The sequence below is a fragment of the Apus apus genome, chromosome 12, assembly GCF_020740795.1.
Source record: "Apus apus isolate bApuApu2 chromosome 12, bApuApu2.pri.cur, whole genome shotgun sequence".
Classification (NCBI taxonomy): Eukaryota; Metazoa; Chordata; class Aves; order Apodiformes; family Apodidae; genus Apus; species Apus apus.
In genome coordinates, this window is record NC_067293.1 from 5,040,008 (window position 1) to 5,063,850 (window position 23,843).

The following is a 23,843-nucleotide window of genomic DNA, read 5'->3' on the forward strand; positions in this document are numbered from 1 at the left end:
TCACTGTCACTACTTAGGTCATCTCCACCACCCACACAGGCTGCACATCTAGCTGGAAGGGCAGGCAGCTGGTGTCCTCTTGCCTACCTCTCTGTGGCCTTCTTTTGTATTTGGTGCTGTCAGATGGCACCTGGCACCCCAAGCACCACACCTTCCTGGAGGCTGCCTGATTTCCTTTTAGGCTATGGATGCCTTGGATGAGAAGTACAATACAGAGCTCACTGCTTTGACAACCCCAGTTCTGCTAGGTACTGAAGACAATAGCTGTCTTCTCCATCTAATGACAGCCAGATGTGCCAAGAGGGTTTGGCTGGAATTACAAGTTTTTAAGGAACAAAGCAGCGTGGGGCCCAACTGTGCCCATGTTGACTTTGCTATGGGTAGCTCAGGAAGAGCACAGAAACCATTTTTTTTTCTTAGATGGGAAGTTTTCTTGTACTCAGGGGAGTTTTGCAGCTTGGCAGGTCAGTTGCCTCCTGCAGGAGAAATGAGTGGCAGAGCCAGGGAGACCCAGGTGGAAGGGGGAGAACCTGGCACCACTGCATGCACCAGCAAAGCTCTGTCAGGCTGTGGTGGGCTTCCATGCTGGGATCAGCTTGTTGGTGAGGGCTGCAGTGCAGGACAGGCCACCAAAACCCTGCAAGCAACAACAACCTCAGCACAAGCAGTAGTAATAAGGATGCTTTGCAGATGCTGAGACTGGGGGATGCAGCTTTTGTCACACAACTTGCCCTGTCCCATGTGTCCCCACCCGGAACCTCCTATTCCTGCCCACTGGGTCTGTGGGTGGGCTGGTTTCCAAGGAGGAGAAGGTTCGATGAAGAAGGGAATTTTGAAGGAATTCATGTTCTGGGTCAAATTCAGCCAATTGTTTGGCTAAAATAATGGGATGACGCATCTCATTGGCATCTTGGGATGATGGATACATCAACCCAGAAAGGTTCATGGTGGAAAACTGAGGGTGTTTGCTTTGTCCTTTCTTTTCCCTCCAGTGAGACTCCCTCTCTTACTTTTGTAGCAGAATTTTCCATTAAAAAACAATGGCCTTGTTTTTTTGGGATTGGTGGGGGAGGGAAGGTTAAATTACCCAATTTAGAATTTGGGGATAAGATTAAAAAAGGTTTTATCATCTCTCAATGAAATTGTAGGGTTTGTTTGAGGGTTTTTTTGCTGTTGTTTTTCGTTGTTTGTTTGTTGTTGTTGTTTTTTTTAATACTAAAATAATTTTGGCAGAAGATGAGGCGATTTCTATTCCACTGCTTCTTACCCCACCTAGAGCCCTGGCTCCAGCTTTTCCTGTGAATTACAGCTCCCGAATTTGCCTCTTGCTCCTTTGCCTGCGGCGAGTGGGAAGGGAGCATCTCCACCCACCTCTGCCTCTGTGGTCCTGAGGGTGCCTGGGGGAGCCGGGAGAGGGTACAGGGAACCAGGAGAGGGTGCCTGAGGGAGCCGGGAGAGGGTGCAGGGAGCCGGGAGAAGGTGCTGGGAACCAGGAGAGGGTGCAGGGAGCCGGGAGAGGGTGCAGGGAGCCGGGAGAGGGTGCAGGGAGCCGGGAGAAGGTGCTGGGAACCAGGAGAGGGTGCAGGGAGCCGGGAGAGGGTGCAGGGAGCCGGGAGAAGGTGCTGGGAACCAGGAGAGGGTGCTTGGAGCCAGGAGAGGGTGCTGGGAGCCGGGAGAAGGTGCTGGGAACCAGGAGAGGGTGCTGGGAGCCGGGAGAGGGTGCTGGGAACCAGGAGAAGGTGCTGGGAGCCGGGAGAGGGTGCTGGGAACCAGGAGAGGGTGCAGGGAGCCGGGAGAGGGTGCTGGGAACCAGGAGAGGGTGCAGGGAGCCGGGAGAGGGTGCTGGGAACCAGGAGAGGGTGCTGTGAGCCGCGGTACCGCCCGGCCCCGGAACCAGCTCCTGTTCCCGGTTTTTGCTTCTCTGCTGCTACGGAGCAGGATGACCAGGGGGACAGTAGGTGCCTGTGCTCTTACCTGGCCCGGATGGGTTTCTGCCCCTGGTTATGGAGCTATTGGCAGTTTAAGGGGTATTCTGACTTCTTCCAGGCAAAGAAAAAAAAAAACAAAGATAAAAGAAGAAAAAAAAATATTCAATAGAAAGAGATAGAGGGGAAAAAAAAAAAAGGGGGGGGGGGGGGGGGGGGGAATTAAAAAAAAAAATAAAAAGGAAAAGAAAAAAACCAAAAGAAACAAGGAAAGGAAAAAATGGGAAAAAAAAGGAAAGGAAAAAAAAGAAAAAAGAGAGAGGGAGAAAATAAAAGGAAAAAGAAGGAAAAAAAGACAAAATGAAAAAAGGAAAAATGAGGGGAAAAAGAAAAAGGGGGGAAGAAAAAAAAAATTATAAAATGAAGCAGCTCCCCACTCCCTCCCCTAGTTTTATTCCAAGGTAATAATCCACTTGGGAATTTTTAAGCCTTCAGACAAATTACTCCACAGGATGGCTTTGTGCATTCAGAGCAGATCCCACTTGTTTCCTCACAGTGGCAAGCCAGGAAACCACAGATTAATGAACCACTTGATGGGCCTGCTAATGAAATCAGCAGCAGCTCCATGATGTTTTCAGTGAGCACAACAGGCAGGTCATAGAATCATAGAATGGTTTGGGTTGGAAGGGACCTTAAGGTCATCTAGATCAAACCCCCACCAGATGTTAGAAGCACACAGTGGCACAGCTGCACTTGCAGGCTTCCTAAATGCCCAGCAGCGTGGACACTGGGCACAGTAGATATAACTTTGGCTGCTGCCCCTTTTACAGATGGTTTCAGTACTTACCTTTGCCCTGTAAATCTCTCCTGGAGATGGGAAGCAGAGGGCCACCAAAAGCTGCTTCTGAGGGCTGCCATGCAGGAGAAAAAGCTGAGGGTGCTCACTGTAGGGCTCAGCACTCTGCAGAGACTTGCCCGTGCACCATTAAACCACTTTGTCTATTGTCAAGAATTTCCTTCTTTTAGATTTTGCCCATTGCAAAAACCCCTGTACAGCAGCAGCTTTCTCTGCTGGGTGGTGTGGGTGGCAGACATCAAATATGGAGCTAATATATTGACTTCCAGAGAGGTCAGACTGGGGGCAAACCTGTGCCTCACCAGGCAGCCACCCTTTTCTGTCCCACGGAACCAGGGAAGCTCCCTGACTTCTGCAGCATGTGTTTTCTGTCTATGAAAAGGTTCATCTTCAGATCTCTCCTGCCTCTACCAGAGCTGCAGGAAAGGACTGGGGTTCTCAGATGACTCATCCATAAATGCACTGCTTGGTACTGGGCACTGCTTCTAGGAATGAAATCGTGACTGGATGATACTCAGAAAAAGCTCTCATTGGCCTCTGGGAAATACAAGTACCCATTTCACAGCTGGGGGAAATGGAGAGAGCTTGCCAGGCTACGTGTTAACTCCTGTGTCCTGGCTCCCTGCTTTTTGTTTTTCTTAAGATGTTCATGAAGAGATAATTTTTTGATGATTGTGAGAAAGCCCCCAAATAAACTCCTTAGGCTGTGGGCAGCAGGGCTGGAGCCTGCAGCACAGGAGACCATTTGGCTTTGCTCCTTCTCCAGAGGTGAGTTAAGTCAGCAGACTGCAAGCAGGGTTTCATATGAGTTTGGACCACTGGATTTTTTTGGGATTGGAGAGTGGGCCTGGTTTTGAGCCCAGGGTCTGGCAGGAAGCCTGAAGCCTCCGAGTCTTGCAGGGCAGTGGATTCACCCTGGTGAGAAGATCTGCTGTGGAGCATGCTGTGCTGAGGGAAAGGTATGAAACACAGAGATTGTGTGGACACTTGGTTCACGGCTCACTGGGATCCCTGATGACTGATTCTGGTGTGTTATGGCAAGGGCAGCAGCACAGCTGCTCCTGGTGCTGCTGAACTTGGTGATGGTCTTCGTAGTGCTCTGCTACTGCAATAGTCTGCTCTGCACTTGCTGTCCAGCCAAGACCTCAGCAGTGTGAAACAGTGGACAAGTTCCAGTCTTGCTCTGTCTTTCTGGTTGCATTGTGTCTCTCCTGTGGCCTCAGACCAAAGTCTCTAGAAATCAGGAAAGTTTGGAGGCAGCTCTAAGCTTTCCAGCATGTGCCCCTCTGAGCACTGGCCTTTGCCTACTCCAGCTCCTGCCTCTTCTGCGCCCAGGGGAACCATGACTGGCTGTGTGCTGCTGGTGCTGCCTTCCCAGGAGGGAGGCATTGCATGCAGTGAGAAAGATTTCCAGTTGTTCTCAAGGGGCTGGGAGGTTGAGATGGTGTAGTAGGTCACCAGGCTGCTGTGCAGCTGTTCCCTGGAGGGGAGGTGGCTTGGAGCTGGTAATGTGGAGCAAGAGGGCAGCAGTTTCTCATTTCATGGGTGGTTGTGGGTGCTTCTGGGTCTGTTCATAGCTCAGTCACTGGCAGAGCTCTGTCTAGATGCTCTTCACTTGGCTTGTTTCTTGACCCAGCCAGACCCACACTGGCCAGGCATAGGCAGCCTCAGCTCCTGCCTTGTGAGAAGCACCTTCCTCATCTAAAGAACTGGGTGTTTCTACAGAGAGAAACCAAGCCACAGCAGAGACCCAAGTCCCTGATGATGGCTTCCATCTCCCCCACTCCTATTTCCATGTGAGCTATAGCTCCTGACTTCGCTGCTAAAAGCCATCTTCTTCTAGCAGGGAGGATTTAATGGTGTGCAAAGCAGATGAGCTGTGGACCATCTAGACGAAGTGGTTTGGATCTGCTGGCCTCAGACATCCTGCTAGGACCTGAGTCACAAAGACAACCTGTTCTGTGTATTCGTGTATGGTCAGAGGGGACTGCAAGCAGTGACCTTTGAGCAAGCTGTGCCATTGCTGTAGAAACACATCCCAGCTCTGCTTTTCCTCCATTTCAGGGTTTGTGTCTGCCTAACGTCAAGCTAGTCTTGAAAATACATGGGGCTTGTCAGGGTTCAGTGAGGGCACAGATGGAGCTGGTGCAATGGGAATCTTGGAGGCTTCTCTGGTAAAGAAAAGACTCCCATGTCTTGGGACAGTGAGTTGTAGGAGCAGGATTGTTAGAGCAGAAGAGTCCTCCCCATGGTAGGAAATCACAGGGAACAAGGATATACCTGTCTGGAACATTGCAGTCCTGCTGTCCCCTCTTCTTTTTCCAGGCTCCTCATCCCTCTTTCCAGCTTGTCTTGCTCTGGATAGTTTTGAATGCCACACGAATCAATACTTTTAATTAGCTGCCTTTCCTCAATTCTGCTTTCTTGCTTGGGTAAACAAATTAAAAGTGAGCATGTTGTGGTGAGCTGTTACCCTGGGTGGGCTGTAAGCACAGGCTGTTCTTGCCCCCAGGAGGACTGTGAGGTTGCCAGGCACTGGGAGAGAGGCTGAGAGAAGGAAGTGTGTGTGTGTGTGGGGGGGCATGCAAACAAGCTGGAGAAATACCTGGCTTGTTTGGGGTGCTGGGGCTAGCTGGGAAACCCCTCCTTGAGATGAGGGACCTGGGGCCACCCAGCGCTTACTATCAGGTGGCCAATCTCCTCTGTATCCCTTCACCTGGATTCAGGGTGGGAAAACCTCTAGATTGAGAAGGTGCAGCAGGCACGGCACTTAGAGAGGTTTTGCCAGGGTTAAGCAGCCCCACACAATGCCAAGTTGCACAGTGGGGCAGAATCTGGGGACCTGTCAGGCTCATGCTGATCTTCAGGATGGTACCTGTCACATCTGCCCCCAGGAGCATCCTCCGTGTCCTGGTAGCTGGATAGTGTCTGCTTTGAGATTTCCTGCTGTGGTTTTCTTCTGCAGCACCTCCCTGACAGTAAATTGAACTGTGAGACTTCTGTGCAAAGTTCTGCCTTGTGCTGGTGCTCTCTGGTTTCTGAAAGTGCACTGGCCTTTAAGGGAAACTCCATTAGAAAAAGAAAAAGAACTGAATGCAAAACCTTGAATGTAGCTGAGAGGCAAAATGTGGTCTGACAGTTCCTTTGGCTTGTCAGAGCCTCTGAGTGATGGGCACCAGTGAGCTGCTGGCTTTAAAAATGACCTTTTGTGAGAGACAAATTGAGGGAAAATGTCTCATGAAAAAACAACAAACCCCAGCACTTTATGGAAATCTTACTCCTGCAAAGCAATGGCAAAGGTTCCCTGTAAATTGGTCTTGGCTTGATTGCTTTCTGTCAGACATGAAGGGCATAGCTTGTGCTTTCTGAGAGAACTCAGACTTATGGATCTGTTTCCGTGGGGTAGCTGGCTGTTCCTTCTTTTCCCTTCTCCAGCTTTGGTCTCAGCCTGGGAGGATGGTGAGGATCTGCTGCTGTTAGACCTCGAGCTGAGACATTTCCTGGCTGCTCAGCAGCACAGGTCATGTTATCTCTGGAGCCAAACAACAGCCCAGAGAATTTCTCAGCTGCCACCTCGAAACCCAGTTCTGGCCAGGACCGGTATTGATGTTGTTAATGTTCTCCATAAATTCAGAGAAATTACCAGATGAATATTTGATGAGACTAATTAAGGCTGAATTACTACTACTCTCCTCCTTCCCTCTGTTCTCTCTGCAGTGTGGATGAGCTTTTTGTTCCCTAACATGTCCTGTTTCCCCTGGTCTTCTGGTGGTCATGAAGTGCGGTGGCTTGTGTTGCTGTGTAGGCTGCTGAAGCCTGGATGGAGCATTGCCCTGGGACAACAATGGGTTCCAGTCACTGTTGCTCATCCAGGCCTCAGTTTTTCTGTCTGGGAGCATGTCAGAGAGCACCAAGCAGGACTGTGGTGAAACTCTTGCATAAGAAGTACAACTGTGCACCTTCAAAGCCCGCCAGCTTGCAAAGAGCATGGGAGTCATCTGAACCATTGATTTTGAAGCCCTGGACTGCAGGCTTACACTAGACTATCCAAAGTCAGAACACAAACCATTTTTTGCATCCTATCCGTTTTTCCTAACCTTCCCAAGAACCCAACAGGCTTCTGAAAGAAGGACGTGCCTTTGCCTCCTCACTGTTATTGACCTTTTTCTCTGAAAGCCATTTCCAGCTGAAGTGCTGGGACTACACCGTGGAGGAGGCATGAATCTTCTTCAGTCTTCGTCTGCCCCTGGTGGTTGTTTTCCTCATCTCTCTCATTCATGGCTGTGGCAGAAGGGCAAAAAACGGTCCTTGCATCAGTGCCTTGGTTGTTTCCCCTCCCTCCTCTCAGTCTTTCTCCTTTCATGTGCCTTTCCCTGCACTCTGATCCAGCCAGCACAGGCAGCTGATGCTGCTGTCAGATGTGCCCTTATCTCCAAGGGCATGGCTGGTGTTTGGATTCAGAGATGGCACCAGCATCGAGGTTCTGACTAATCTGCTCCAGTGGGGTGTGTCACAGGCGGAGTAGCAGGGCAGAGGGTCTGACATTGCTGATTTATATTTGTCCCCTTCCCAGGTGCAGCCAAGGGGATGCTTCAGCCCTGCCAAGGGGGGTGGTTCTCCAGGACAGAGAGCAGCTCTGTCTGCCAGGCTCCTCACCTCCCAGCTCCTGCCCAGGATCCATGCGAGCACCAAAGGCTGCCACGCTGCTCCCTCCTTGGTGTCCCTCCTCACCAGGGAAGGAGGAATGTCAAAAAGGAGACCAACATGAGCTACACATTGTAAAACAGGACAGGTGTACTGTGGTAAATGAAGTGACAGGCAGAAATAAGCACAAAAGAATGAGATGGGTAGATAGGAATGAGGAATCAATAAATGGAGACTAAAGATAGCAGGAGAGATGCATTGAGGGCTGTTGACAAACAGGTGTTACAGCCAGAAAGATTCTTGAGCAAGAGAAACATCAAGTGAAAGAGATGAAACTTAGAGAAGGGTCATTTTAAATGCACTTTACTGCTGGGCCAGGATTAGCCCAGGCAACACATGTTTAATGCTGCCTTTTTTCTCTCCTTGTTTGAAACCCCCCTGGGTGGTGGGATGGGAACAGCTCCATTAGCCCCACTCTCAGCTACTGGATTCAGACCTCCATGGTAGAATCAGCCCATGGCATGTTGTGAAATAATCCTTTCTCAGGCACCAGCTTAGCCAGTGAAAGGCTGCTTGGAGCAGTCTCCTGGAGCTGGACCGTGTAACTGCTGCTCTTACAGCCTCTTGATCCAACCTGTGTAATGTGTAGCCACCTTCCAGGTGTAAATTAAACTTAGCCACAGCTGAAACCTGCCTTTCCCTTAAGCCTGCCACTGCAAACTGGAAGAAGTTTTGGAAAATAGAAAACAAAAGAAGCATAATTGGGGTGCTCAGGCACAGGGTGTGCTGGAGGACACAGCCTGACAAAGGGATATTGATGGGAGGGGATTTTGGAGGGGTAGGGAGTAAAGGCTTTCAAGGTGTTGATCCTTGGCAGGCAGATTTTTTGCACTGAACCTGGATTTGGCTGGGTTAGTTTGTTTTTCACCAATCTAATGACCAGTGAGGGGTCCTTGAGGCATCCTATATCTGTCCTTATGGGATCCTGTTCCTCAGGTATTCCCAGCACAGCTTTCTGCCTAAAAGACAATTGATTTTGAGGAAACCTCATACTCTGGCATCACTTTACTTCTTAAAGACTGGTCTGAGAAAAGAGCAAAAGAGTTCAGCAGCTTCAGAGCAGATGTTAATTTCCTCTTGTTTTTATTAATTAGGTGAGCTACTCTTAATCTCCCTTCTCCTCTCTGGGCATTTGCTTAAACCCCATGAAAGTACTGAAGGCAACTGAAGCCTCCTTCTCTTCATGCATCCTAGGAGGCCTGGCCAGAGCAGGCATCCCCCTCTGGGGGAACAAATGGAAGCATCTTCTCTGGCTCTGCAGGCTTCTTTCTCAATCATCTCCACAGCAGAAGACCCAGAGCTCTGCTGACCAGCAGCCTGCCTCCTAGATGGAAGAGGATGGCCGTGGATGGGGACAAATGACAGTGTGCCATGCTCTGCAGAGGTGAGCTTCTCTCCACCACCCTGCAGATGGCTGAGAAGGCAAGAAGCAGTGGAGCAACTGGCACTGGTGCTGTTCTGGGAGTGCCTGAGTACTGTGATGAGGGATGGGGGAATGAGGGACCCAAGTCCTCTGTTATGCCAAAGAATTGTTTGCAGAGGTGCTTAGGAGAGATGATAAAGGGAGGTGGCTCTAAGTCTTTCTCTGCCAAGGCTTAGGAAATCTGGGGAAGCCTCCAGCTCCTCCCATCTGTTGGAGGCTTGGGCACCCTCCCAGAGCATGGCAGCATCTCATGGTCACTTGGAGCCCTCACCCCAGCTGGCATCTCTGCAAACCTGGCAGGGCTGAAAAGCAAGAAGGACTTGGAGGGATCGATCTGCTCCAAACCTGACCTGAAAAGAGAGAGGGCAGACATAAAGTGAGAGCCTGAGGGGACTGATTTATCTCAGGATGGCTCAGATACCATCTCTGGGAATAACATCTTGGATACCACCTCTCTGGTTTGTGATACAAGCAGAGGTGGGATGAGCTGCTGTCCTGCCTGGGAGACGTCTCCCCCCCAGCAGCCTCTGGCTCAGCCCAGCACAGCCCCTCCCCAGGGAGGTGTTCACCCTCCCAATACCATGTTCAGCAGGCTCGTGGTGATCAGCCTGCTGGGGCCATTTATCAGCCCTGATGCATATTTAATGCTGCCCTGGTGAGCAGGAGTGGAGCTGTGTTTGCAGATGGGCAAGCTGGGGAGCTTTGCTGTGGCCGATAATGGTTCTGCATTAATTACGATAGGATAAATAATTCACAGGGCTAATAACAAAGGTTTGGTTTTAATGATTATGGAAATCCCTGCTTGCTCCTGGAAGAGGGTGTTGAGAAAGCAATGTCTGGCACTGCTTCGGAACGAAGCAGTAGAGCACACAAGATCTGCTGCAGATGCTGCTCTGGTTGGTGACATTTTGGGGGATCTGTACCTCTTGCTGTGACATGCACAACCCAGGGGCATTGTGGCTCTCTTCAGCACCTGTCAGTACATATGGAAAGCCTGGGCAGATGAGGGCAGGAGGCATCAGCTTCTTCTGTGGGCCCAGGCACTTGTTTTCCTATTCTTCATGCTGGGGAGCAGAGCAGCAGCCAGTTTGTTCCCCAGTGCTCCCTGCACATTCTGCTAGGGTCCTGCACTGAGCATCTCCACTCTGATGCCTCCATAATCCCCCCTCCTGCCCTTTGCCCCCCCTCCCCAGTGCCAAAGATGGTCTAATTTTGCCTCTCCATTTACCCTTGTCAAGTGGGAAGCGTGTGGACCTCAAGCTCTGCAGGGGCATTGATCCCATGGGAATCCTTTCCAAGGGGAAGCAGCTGCCACTTGGCCCCTGCCTGGCTGCTCTGTGGTTTGTCCTGCCTCTTATGTCCTCTGTCCCTCCTTCCAGCCATTCATTCCTTCTTTGCTTTGCTTCTCCCTATAACCTGCTCTTTTACTTCTTTGACCATTAATATGGACGTTTTCTTGTGCCACTATTGTCCTTCAGCTTAAATAGCTTTTTTCCCTTCCCTGGTCTTTACCCTCCAGATGTATTTATAGCAAAAAATATTAAATAAATCACATCACTGCCAGTTTGCTTTACCAAGGTTGAGCAAGCTATGTTCTTCTATACTGCTTTTATACCATGTGCCCTCCATTCTCCAGCTCCCTCCAGTGCCCTTCTCTATGCCTTTTTAACCTCCTTTACTGTGGATAACCTTCAGGTTTAACCACCATGTGGTGAGTGGCCCTCAGTAAATAATGTCACTTTCCCTGCCTCAGCTTGCCCCCCTCCTGTGGCACGAGGTGGGATAGGTGCTATAAGGGGTATAGGAGCTTTCTCCTTCCCAGCTGTGAGCCTCCTTTCATTACTCTGTGAATTTATATCCTGACAGAAAAATAAACTGAAGTGGGGCAGGAGTCCTATTCCAGGACTCACTTTTGGCTGTTTGGGGTTCTCCCACTTCCTGCATGTTCCTGCTTTGGTCACCATCTCCCATGGAGCACCAGCACCGAGACCAGAGAGGTGAGACTGCTCTGTTCCTTTTGCCTTCCTCTTTCAAGACAATTATCCCATTAGCCTGGGAGGATAAACCCACTATGTGTTTTAGCCCTTTTGTGTCTGTGCTGTTCATCATTCTTCTCTTCCTCCTCCTGCTTTGCAGCCCTACCTGCTGAGATGGCACAAGGAACAGAGTGCACCTGAAAACAGGGGATTAATTTGCATGGATAAATAGTGACCCTTGGACTGTTCCCACCCAAAACAGGAGACGTTTCAGAGGAGACTGGGACAGCCCCAAGCACTGACTCTGTTGACACAGGAGGATGCAGCAGATTTCACCTAGAAAGTGGCTGAACAGAGGAGTGCAGCACAGCTCAGAAGTGCTTGTGGCTGGAGAGTGGATGTTTACCCAGGGGAACAGCACATTCACCTGGCTGTTAGAGCCCAAGCCAAATGTTTGCCCAGGTAAGTGCAGAGCCCAAGCTCAGGTTTCACACTGGCTGTGTGGCTTTGGAGTGTAGCTGCAGGGAGGGACTGGCTGAGTGAATGTTGCAGGTTAAGTGTCCAGCTCTGGATGTTTAAAGGCAAAGCAGCAACTAGAAGAGCTGCCCCAGTTTCTCCCTGTGCAGATGAAGTGTGGGGAAGGGCTGGGCCTGGTCAGCTGCACTCACAGCTAAAGCAGGGCTGGGGGAGGCAGGACCCAACCTTGTTTCTCAAGAATTAAAAGACATGAAGTGTATGTTGGTGAAAATTTCCTTTTAATATTATTTTTATTAGACAAATTCTCTCTCTCTCTCTCTCCTTTTCTTGTTCCAAGAGGACTCGGTGAAGAAAGCCCCTGACAGATCTCCTCTCCTCTTCTTTTTAATCAAAATAACATGTTTTCACACCACACAATTCCTATCACACTTGCCTGAGTCTTTAGAGAGAGCTTTGGGGTTGTCCCCTGGGATTAATTGTGGTGCTCCTTTTGTGTGCCTGTGGGAGGTGTCAGCTCATGCCTTTGCTGTCAGCAGAGGTACAATATGACCATGGATGCTCTCACAGTTAAAGAAGATTTATCCCTGTCTTCCCCACGCTGTTGGCACATCGTGGTGTGGATGCTGCACCTGCCAGGGCAGAGGGTGGTTCTGGTGGCCATGCACTTCTCCCGGGGCACGAGGAGGAGGAAATGAGGAAGAGACTGGGAAGTAGGGTGTCTTGTGGCTTGGGGATGGGCTGGCCAATGTGTTGTGAGGGGCAGAGGCAGGACCTGCAGCAGTGGGGATGCATTCCTGAGAGATCTTGTGCTGCTGATGGGAAGGGCTCATGTTGGGAGTGCTGGTGGGGTGGACAGATTCCCCACTGCATTGCAGGCATTGTTTTAAATTCTAGCACTAGTTTTTATACCGTTTACAGGAAAGGGAGTGGACTCAGCTCTTTTTTTGTCATGGGGATAATAGGAACAAAAGTACCCAACAGCTCCGTGAGAGTTGGATGGTGTTGCAGGGCAGCCTGCCATCTCCTTGGCCCTAGGTGTGGTAATCACTGTGGTCCTTAGGGAGAGACACACCTTCCAGGAGCTGAAAGCCCCTCTCCAGTCTGCCAGAAGCCCCTTTACCTTCATGGCAGTGCCTGGGAGACATGTGGGGCTTCACAGGTGTGGCTGGGGTCATGCACAGGGTTTGGGGTTTTAGCCCCAGCCAGGTGAGTTTGTGCAGACTTTTGTTGTAGCAACCATCTTGGTGTGGGGATCGGAGGGAGCTGATTGCCAATGGCTGTGATGAGAGCTGCTGTTGTGGTTTCAGTGCTGGAGCTTGTGGGCTGGGGAGGAGGAGGAGGAGAACCAAAATATTTATACCATCAAATGTGCACTTTTTTTTGAGCTGAAGCTTGGGCAGCATCCCAGCCCCTCCATATGGGCTTGGAGATGTTGCTTACCTGATTCCTTTCTGTCGTAGGGAAGCAGAGTGAGGCTGCAGAGGGGCAGGCAGCAGCTCCCATGGCTGGACTCTGGGAATGTGGGGGCTGCAGTGGCTGTGGCTGCCTTTCCCCTGTCCCCTTGTGCCCTGGTGTCCCTGGCTGGAGCCTGGGCCTTCCCTCCTTGCTGTTGGTGCTGGCAGTGATCCATCCCAAGTGGACCCCAGGCTCAAGGACAGGCTCCTGGCTTTGTCTCGTTGCTACTGAGTTCATGCTCCTCAAGTCCTTGCCATGAAGCTCTGCACACTGGGCAGGTCTGCCCAGCCCATGATCTTGCCGAGCTGTGCAAGGACCAGAGGGCTGGGGTGGAGGGGAGGACACGAGCAGGGTGCAGGCAGAGCAGTGGGCTCTGCTCAGCAGCACCCCTGCGATGCAGAGACAGATGAGTGGTTGGGAGAGGGGACAGAGGTTTTGCACGCTTTGTACTGGTGAGGAAAGGACCTTCTTGGGTTATGTTCCTCTCCAGCTCTGGGAAGCTGCTGCGGGGCTGTGTCCTCTTTCCCATGGCTGGGATGAGGCTGCAGTGGCTGGGCTGGAGATGCAGAGTGGCTATTGCAGGCTGTGGGAGCAAGGCTGTGTGGTGCTGCTGGAGGGTGCTAGTCCTTTCAGCCTTTGAGCTGAGCCTTTTGGTGCATCCTGCATTTGGGCTGCAAAAGCCGGGCAGCGTCCTGACCCTCCTTGGTCTTTGGGGGAGCTGCTGAGCCTCTCCACGGTGACTCTTGTGTTATTTAACTTCCCTCCCTTTGCAGCTGGCTGGGAGCTGGTTCTCTCTGCCTGTGGCAGCCAGTGCTCAGCCCTAAACAGCTCTGAAAGAGCAGGCAGGAGTGTGAGCCCCTTCCCACAGAGCGGCAGCCAATGTGGGGGGGCTCATCTTGTGATTGTGCTGTGGAAAAGCAGCGTCTCCTCCTCCCTCTGACAAGATTTAAGATGGTCACGGATAACTGGCTTTAATTATTGCTGTGCTCGTAAATCCTTCTGGGCCAGCTCCTGCCATCACCCACACAGCGGCTGCTCTCTGTCTCCAGCAGTGGGTAATCTCCCCCTGCTCCCCTTGTCCCATTGTCCTTGCCCATCCCTGTGCCCTCCCCTTCCATGTGCTGTTGTGCACTTGGTATCCTGTCCCTCCCACCCATTTCTCCTGCAGGTGCAAGAGCACTAGCTGGGCAGTTTTCCCTGTTGTTGCTCATACAGTTTTCCATTGCTCCTCCAACCTTGCATCTAACATTCAATGCCAAGGATTTCCCCTCTCCCAGGCACCTGCCTTACAGCTCCCATCCTGCCAGGGCTGCTCAGCCAGGCAGGGCATGATTCAGCCCTTCATCACACCTGGAGGTTTTGAATGTCATCTGTTACTTTCTTCCAATTCCCAACTCATTTTGTACATGTTTTTGGCTCTGGCTGCCCAGTGGTATTGACCAGACTTTTTATGGAGAGTGTGCTCTTCCTGTGTTTGTTTATCATGCAAGACACACTTCAGTGCTCCAAGAGCTATCAAAATTCTTCCAAGCTTTTTATTTCATATTTAAGAGTGTTGCTTTTTGCAGACGTCTGGCCCTAAACACAGGCTAATAAAGGTTTCTTTTGGGTATATAAAGAAGATCATAATGGTCTCCTCATCCCTTGAGAACGTGGTAACCTCATTCTTTTCTTTTCTCTAGGAAGGGGAGCAGTATGGACTAGTGATGGGAGTGTTACTGCCATGGGGACTGGCTGTGTGCAAAGCGTAGAGCAGGTTTGTGGAGGGGAAAACCACCATTTCAGTTTCCAGACATTGGGATTTAAAGGTGGCATGAAACCCTGGCAGCCCCTCCAAGACCCAGCTTTGGAAAAGCATCACTGAGCACGGGGTTGATCTCTCAGCTGCTACTTGAGCTTGTAGCAGGATGGGAGAGTGCATGGGGGGGTTTCCGTCTCGGAACACAGAGGAGAGCACTTGTGGTGGTGGGACTCCACCCCTGACACACACAAGCAAGTCTTGTCCCCTGGGAGAGCTCCTGGGTCAGTAGTTTTCAGCCAGTTTTAATGGTTAGCTCTGGTGATGGGATGCATGGAGCTGCCTGGCCATGGGGTTGCAGCACATCCTGTAGGTGCTTCTCCATCGAAGGAGTTGCCAGATTTAAAAGAGCAGGTGAAGGAGGCACTGACGGAGTCAAAAAGAAAGACAGCATGGCAGAGAAAGCCAGAAAACACCACTGCTTTATGATGGCAGTCAGAAATTGATTAGCACTGACTGCTGGCTGTGGACCATAGCAAGACCCAGGGGACTGTGAGGTCCATCCATAGCTCAGGGGTTGCTGATGGAGGAGATGAGGTGAAACAGCCATGAGTCAAGGAAAATGGTTTCAAAGAGGGGCTGGTGAGGGAAATGCAGAGAGCCATGGCAAATGCTTTGGGATGCTGCCCAGGGAGCAGGGCCAGCCCTGACAGAAAGAGTGGGGCCAGTGATGCTCAAAATGCAACTGGGGATGGGAGCCAGTGGAGGGAAAAGCTGCTGAGCATCAGTTTTGGTGCGTCTAGGTGAGGAGATTCCAGGAACTGTTGTGGTGCAGACCACCCTCTCTGGCCTTGCTAGGGAACACAGAGCCACATCCACTTGGCTCACAGCTGCTCCTGCCAAAACGTTTGCATTTGGGGTACGGACACCTGCCAGCCAAATCTGGGTTGGCCTGAACAGATCTCTGTAGTGGCCAAACAGCCACAGGAGATGGAGCCAAGCTTGCTCACCATCTGTCTGAGCTAGTGGCAGGGCTGTGACACCAGCTCCAAAGGGAGCGGAGCCTTGTGCCTGCACCAGGGCAGAACCTGTGGGTGTCCCCCCCTGGCCAGCTGTGTCAGACCACAGGGCAGCAGGGAGGACCCATCCCACCACCAGTGGCACAAGTAGAGGCAACCGTGTCTGGTACTGCTGCTCTCCTTGGCCGTCACCAGCTGAGCTGGGGGCTGGTTGGGATGCCAGGCTGAAAATAGAGAGGAGTCCTGTGTTCTGTGGGTGCCAGTTTGGAAGGAAGGCACTGATCCTGGGCCAGTTTTCCAGTCCATTTGTTTTTTCTGTGGCTTGATTGGGACAATAAATGGCAGGAATTATGTGCCAAGCTTGGGCATCACAACCCCGTGTGGAGAGGCCGATGATGAGCAGTTCTCAGGAGATGTGTGGGAACAGCACTGAGACAGAAATTGTGAGGTGTTGGGGCTGTTTTGTGGCACAGTCAGAAGGACCTTCTCCTGTTCCCACACTGCAAATTGTTCCTAGGCATTTATATGCCTCTGGGGACTTTCCCCCTCTTCTAGTCCTTGGCCTTTCAGAGAATCAGGATTGCTGGGAGCCCATCATGAGTTGAAGAGCCATCTGACTCCTTCTTGCTGCATATCTCTGGGGCACTGAGCAGTTCTGACTTTTGTTTGACCAATGGGCTCCTGCTGACAAGGAACATACGGCCAGGGAGGGTGCAGAAGGAGAAGAGAGAGATTATTCTTAATTGACTAGAGCAGATGAAGTTGACCTTCAAAGAACAAAGCCATGTATCTTCAGATAGTAGGGTGAGTGCCATGTGGATTTACTGTCCTTTGGCTTTAAAGGCCTGACCTCCGCCATCCCTCTCCTGCTCTTGCAAGAGAAAAAGGACTAGGATGATCTGCTGGGCAAAGGCCTGATTTACAGGTGTCTCCCAGCTGCAAGTCATGAGTGCACATCAGCTTTTAAGCATGTTTTCTCTGCAAGCTGCTCACAGCTGATTGACAAGAGGGAGAGCAGACAGACTGACATGGAAAGAGCACAACAACAGATGGAGGGACATGGTCTTCACCAAGGTTTTCACTGGAGAAAGAAAATTGGCTCTCCAAGACCAGGAACCTCAATAGAGAGATCTAGAGGAAGCTGTTATTTTTCTGTCAGTGATGGTGCCTGGGGAAAGGCAGAACATTTCAAAAAGGAGTGAGAAGTGAAGGAAGATTTGTTAAGCCCTGGTTTGTTGAGGGGAAACTACCCTACCAGCCTTGGAGTGCTCCATGAGTGAGGCAGCAGGGACCAGTTGAGCTGCAGGTAAGTGCTACCTCCAGAGTGACCTGAAGGATCCCAGATCTCTTGCTGTCTTTGCAACAGGGTACTGTGCTGGGACAGAGGGAGATGGCAGAGCATCTGCCTTTCCCTCTGCTTGATCAAACCTCACCTTCAACATGGCTTGGAGTAGAGGGCAGAGCTGCCTGTTGCTGCAGCTCCAGGACTCACGTGTGAAGAGTGCTGAAAAGTCAGATGTGATGGTAGGGTCTTGCTGTGTGGTTTCCACTTCTGCAGTGCCAGTAGTCACCAAGCCTGTGTTGTCTATGTGGGAGGATTCCTATCAGATGCTTGGTCAGTCTGAATAAGCAAGAGTGTGTTGATGTGTACCAGCTGCAGCCTGGCCTCTCCTGCAGAGTTTGGGTTGTTCTCAGTACTGGCTGAGAACCAAAAGAAGATGACAGAGGTAGACAAAGTGGGGGAAAAGGCTTTGCTGCCAGAGAGCAGCTCTGTGAAAATCAACCAGTTTCTTTGTGGGCAAAGCCAGAAGCATGGCCAGGGTTTGTTTGACTAGCTCAGCTTTTCCGGGGAGGAGCCATGGTGTTTGTATCTCTGAGGGCCTGGGCTCCGAGCATCTTGCAGGGGCTGTCAGGGCCAGGAAAGCAAGGGGCAAGAGGGGACACTGTGTCAACAAGGGACAAACCAGGATCTTAGTGCAATCTGAGCATGATAGTCTCTCCAGGACCTCTCTGTGTGTGGTTTCCTCAGTCCTGTACTGCTGTGTCTTGGTGCTCATTTCTCCTCTCAGCTCTTCCTTGGGGCAGGAATGGTTCCCATGGAATAAGGGAGAGACTGTGCTGTGCTGCTTGTTGTCAGTGCACTGACAAAGCACATCTCCTGCAGAAGGAAGGCGAGGCTTCCAGAGGGCGGCACTGCTGGCTTGGCCAGTAGGCAAGACAAGCTTCTGTCTGGCAGCTCCATAGTTTGTCATCTGCAGAATGCTAGGGAGGGAGAACAGATGGGGAGTGACAGGTCAGCCCTCTGGGTCGTGAGTATTTCTGCACAGAGAAGGCAACAGGAGAGAGCTGAGGAAGCCTGGGGTTGATCTGCAGTGCTGGAGGGCCTTCTTCTGGCAGGAGGTCCCCTTCCAACTCTCTCTTGCCTTGGGTTGCTCCATGAGATACCTCAAGACACACATAGAAGGGTTAGTAGGTGATTTTAATAGCCATTGAAGCTGTGCTTTGACTGAAGTGCCCAGATGTCCCCTGTGGACAGCCCGCTCACTCCCACGTTCCCAGTGAGCCTGCAATTCAGCAGATCCTCCTCTCTCTGTTGGCCCTTCCCATCCTGGGCTGGTGATGATGTGATTCTGCTCATGTGGATCTGTGGCTCCTTCTGCTGATTCTTAGCCTGGAGGAGCAGCACCTCTCTCTCATGGAGCAAAGGAGTTTACCCCAGTGATGGGTGTCTCTGGAGCACTTGATAGTGTGAATGCAGGGATGTCTCTGAGTGTCATTTCCTTCAGTGGGGTGAGGTGGGTTTGATCTATAACTGATTTGACTACACAATCATACCATCCTGTGTACAGGCTTGGGCTGTGCATCACAGCCACTAACCCCTTAGTTGTGGGGTGGTGGGACAGAGTGTGACTCCCACTGGCACTGAGGAGCAGCAGGCTCTGAGGGGCTGCTCCCTGCAAGGCTGCCTGCAGTCCTGGCTAGGTTGGAATTGTGCCTGAGGGGTGCTTAGGAAAAGCAACCTTGTCAAGGGCTGGCCAGGAAGAGCAAAGTGGCTCAGTACCTCGAGGTAGAACATAATCTGAGTCCCTGAGAGTTTTTGCTCTGGGGTTTCCTTGGCCTAGTCAGTGATTGGCATATTTCTCCCTTATTTGTGTCCCATTCTTCCATTCCTTACCACACTTGAGGTTTAATCTCATTGTTAGCACTCTTATGCTTATGGATATACCTGTTCCTACAATGATGGTGTTTGTTTTTTCCCTTCCAGATCTTGCTAAGGAGCAGATGTGTCCTCACACGAGTGAAATCTTGCAAGCAAATAAGGTATTTTTATTCTCATTCCTGTTATGCTCTTTGCCTCTTATCTTGGTCCTGCACAATCTTGTAAGTCGGGCTTCCCTGAAGAGCTTCCCTACCAAACAAGCATGGCAAAGGAAGGCTGGGATGGAGGATGCCTGAGTGAGGGTTTTATGTTTTGGTGGGGGTAGAAGTTCACCGAAGGTGAAGAATGATTGGGAGTAATGTTGCATTTTCAATTATCTGCCATCTTTTTCAAAGCATACATATAAATGAACAAGCTCACAGCAGCCTTGGCTGAAACGATTGGTCTTAGAAGGAGTTATTAATTCTTAATCACTTGCATGGTGTAATAAGCCTCACGCCTGCTTGCATTATTTGAGGTACATGAGATGGCAGGCAGTGAGACAGCATGAGAAGCATGCCCCCAGCAACAGATACTGATTGCTGCTGTACCCTGCTGAATGTGGGAGGACAAAGCTTCACAGCAGAGTTAAAAGGGAAATACTGATAGGGAAACATTGATAAATCAAGAAATTCTGGAAGCTGCAGAATGTGTGCAGCCTGGTGACTCCAGGGCTCCTCATACCACAGGGCTGCTCCAGGGTCTGCAAAGGGGTATTATGCCCAGGCTCTGAGATTGTTCTGGGGTGGGAAAGTGCAGTGGGGTCACTCCTGCCTCTGTCCAGCTACTCTCTGCTCATCACACACGTGGGATAGCTCTCTGCTGCTGCCTCTCCTAGGGGTTCACCCACACACAGCTTGGCACGTACTCCCTGAAACACAGGAGAGGATGGAGGAGCAGAAGGATGTAAGAGGAGGGGAGCTGGAGAAGTTTTGCAGTTTAGAAAGTTGTTTTAAAGCTAAAAAATGGAAAACTAAAATCCTCCACTGGGAAACCCCTTGGAGGATATCAGAAAATTAAGCTGAGGAGTGTCTTTGAATCCTGTGAAATCTAACACAGGTTTGTCATCTAGCTGTCAAATCCACTAGAAATGTCTCGGGCTCTATTAATAGTTCCATAGATTTTAGAGATTTTCCAGCTCAAAAGACCATTCTGTTTATCTCTTCTTGCATAAAATGGGCTATTCCTGTATCAAGCCCATCCACTCTGGCCAAACTGAAGCTTAACTTTCTAAAGGGTCTCCACTGAGATTTAAACACTTCCAGGTACGGAGAATCCATCGTGTAATTGGTGAATTCTTGCAGAGGGTAATTGCTCTCACAATTAACTATGTCTTTCTGAACATATCAAGCCTTCAAGCTGCCTCCTTTGATCCTGCAGGCAGGGATTCAGCTGGGTTAAAGAGCTCTTAACTGTGAGGTTCCTCGTCGAGGGACTTGTTCACTTGAGCAGCTTTTAGTCTGTGGTCTGCTGACCTGTGGGACCTTTCTCAAAGGGTTGTAACAAGGAGCCTGGGAACAGCTGGTATGTCAGAAAGCTTCAATGAATTGTACACAGGTCACCACCAGAAAAATATCAGAGGTCTGCTGAAGGGAAAGAGCTGAAACTGTTATTTGTGGATCTTTGGGGAAACAGAAGTAGGATGCAGTGGTTTCAGTGTCTGCACTTATGTGTGGGAAGATGTGGGAGCAGTGGGGAGCTGCTGCTGGAGCTGGTGGAGGTGACACAGAGCTGGAGTGCTCCTCCTTGCTGCTTTCTGGAGAATCAGTTGCAGAGAGTTGTGCCAAACCTCATACTTAAGAGCCAGTAAATCCTTCCCCTTGCTGCCATGGGTTCTCTGTGTGGCTTGTTACTGTGGCTGCATCCTGAGAAGCTGATTTAGAAGTGTTATTGGGACTGGGACATTTTTATGAGGTGCTGCTTTCACACCCCACTGCTTGGAAAGCCCAAGCTGCCTTTAATCAGAGACTGGAGGGATAAAGCTACATTAGCCAGGAATGCCTCCACCACATCCCTGACCTGGCTCCCAAAGTGGGATGAATGCTGGTCCAGGACACCCTGAGTGCCCAGCTCTGCCCTGAGAGATCCAAGGACAGGGCTGGTGTCTGCAGAGATTGACACATTTATAGTGCAGGATTATTTTTCAGGGCTTGTTTTCTCAAAGACCTTCGGGAAAGTCCATCATGAGACAAGTCCCTCTTCTGCACTGGGCTGTCTTGTAGAGTAGTTTGGATGTAGGACTCCAGCAAAAGTGAGACCCAACTGAAAAAGAATGCAGCTATGGGCTGGAGTGGGACTGTGCAGCTTTTTGGTTTGATGTAGCAGCTGTATTTTCTCCAAATTTAAACATATTCCACTACCTGCCATATCTCTCTCTGTTCTGCAGGCTGAATGCTCTGATTCCTAAAAATCTGCACGTGACCTGTACTTAATACATGATGATAAAATAATGTGTTAATTTAGTTAAAATTCTGGAAACAAGCAGCTCAGATAGACATGCTCAATGCACAGATGATGACAGAAATTTGTATTTTTGGAAAAGAGCAGCAAATCAAATCTGTCCTTTCTGATGGAGATCTTAATGAGTTACACAATCTCTAAATGCAATTTAGTCCTTAACCCTAATTATTGGTGCTAGTTTCATAGAAATTTACATTCGCAACTGTGAGGGCAGAAAATGTAGATATTTACATAAGTATGTAGATCTGTTGATTTTATTAACCCTTCTTCTCCTGCAGAGAGCAGTGTGATCTGAAAGGAGGGAAGTCCCAGAGGTCTCCAAGGGTGATGTGCCCTGGTTTCTAACTGCCAAGCAGAAAAGCTTGGTTTCCGTAAGGAACCACCTTCTTTCAGTTTAATAAGAGTAGGTTAGAGGGGGTGTGATAATGGTCTGGAAGTACCTTCATCCCCAGGGAGCTTCTGGGGGCCTCTTCAATCTCTCAGACAAGAACATTGTGAGACTGAAGCGTCAGCCACAAAAAAGGGTAAAGGTATGGTGTGCAATGGGAGACTGATTCTCCAGAGGAACCGCTCCCCAAGGGTGATGAGTGCTGCTTTCAACCAGACTTATTTTGGAAAAATGATGCAGAACAGCCAGTGGGGTCCTGTGAGGAGCCCCAGGAAGCAGCTCCCACCACCTGCCCCCAGTGAGCCATCCTGGCAGAGCGAGCGCCTTTATCTGGGAGCTCATTTCAATTCCCAGGCTTTCAGGTGGTACTGACATGTTGTATATTTGTCCCAGGGTTTTGGACAATTGCTTTTTTTTCAGCTTACTGGTTGATGCGTCGCTCACAACATTTCCTGTGAATTTATGATAGCCTGGGAAGAGCTGGTGAGTCAGGAGGCAGGCAGTCATTAATTCCCAGTAATGCCTTGGACTGAGTTCATCACTGTTATCAGAAGATGAAATGATGTGAAAAGTAGATTTATTTATTTTTCTGAGGCTGATGCAGTTTGCTTTGGGAAGACACTGTGCTCCGGGGAAAAGCAGTGCCAGTGTAGTGGTGAGTGAGAAGCCTGAATCCTCTTGCAGCAGTTTGTTCAACACAGAACTGTTTGCTGAGTGTTTGAAGGAAGAGGTTTTATCAAGGTCACTCCACCGAGATTCAGCTTTACAGTCTCTGTGAAGGGAGAGCTCTCACTGTCCTTGTAGATTTTTTTTTTTACTCCCCTCGACACGTAAAAGGCAGGTCTCTCAAGCTCTTGCAGAAAGAATAAAAGGTTTGCAGAATGGGACTTTTACAAAGTGTTCTGCTAGAAAGGACTGCTCTGAATCAGAAACTTCATGTGTTCCAGAAACTGCCTCTGTCTTTCTCACACGCTTCCCTCTGGGTTCAATCTTTGCCTCTGCTTCATTGCCAGGAGGGCAGAGGGATGGTTGCAGAGATGATTCAGGACTCTTCTCCCCATACCAGAGCTGCAGGGTGCTGAGGAGGAAATGGAGAGATGGCCATTTGAAAAATCTTTAGCAGATTACAATAAAAACTCGTCTGGCAGTTGCCATAAAACCTTAAGGAGCCATCCTCACAGAGTGTTTCCCTTTTGTTTCACTGTCACATGGAGGGTGCATGGACAGTGGGAGCAGCAGGGTTGAATTCCTCTGCTCTGTGTGCTGTCCCACTGGGCTTGGGAAGTCAGTCTTTGGTTTGAGTTTGACTCCTTTCCAGCAACCTAATGCAGGTGGAGTGTGTCATGGTCAACTCCTCATTGCCAGTTAACTCCCTGTTGATGCCACAGGGAGAGAAGCAGCCCAGGACAGACTGAGCCCTGGAAGCACAGCACCTGCACACACCAGGGAGGGGGGCAGTAGGTTGTTCTTCCACTCATGGAGGGGGTGTGGATTAATTCAGACACTGTCAGCACTGAAGGGAGACAAAAGCACCCATCCAGGCTGGAGGCTGAGCAAACAGAGACACCGATTGCTGGAAAGTTTTATGAGGATGATAAAAAACATAATCATAAATGGCCATGAATATTTCATGGTGGGTGTAGAGCTGATGTGATGTATCGGAGCGGGGTGATGTTTTTCAGCGTTTGGATGCAAATGGGGAATGTGTTCTATATTTTGCAGGTTTCTCCCCAGACACACTATGCTTTCTAAAAATCAGATTGACTGGGAGATTTTGATATGAGCAACAACATCAGGGGTCTGGTTAGGTAAAAAAAACCCACAACAAAACATAGCCAAAAAAACAACACATGAAATATCAGAGGATTGTTGGTGCTAAAGGTGAAAAAATCCCACACAGGTCAGGTATCCCATCTCCCTAAACATGAGCATATTTCAGAGCACAAGCTTGCTTGGTAGCCAGACAGCTACATGAAAGGACTGATAACCCCTTGTTTCTTTCCACAGCTCTAGCAGTTGGGCCCATCAAACTGCAAGTACCTTTCAGAAAAGAAGAAGAAAAAAAAAAAAAAGGGAAAAAAATGCACTGTTTTTTAAAATGGGTGTTGTCAGTTGATAAAAAACTCTTCCACAAAGGTGTTAAGCTCACTTGCTGGATCAGAATGTGTCTTCTTGGAGAGTGCTGATGAGATGGTGCCTTGATCAGCCAAAATGGGGCTGATT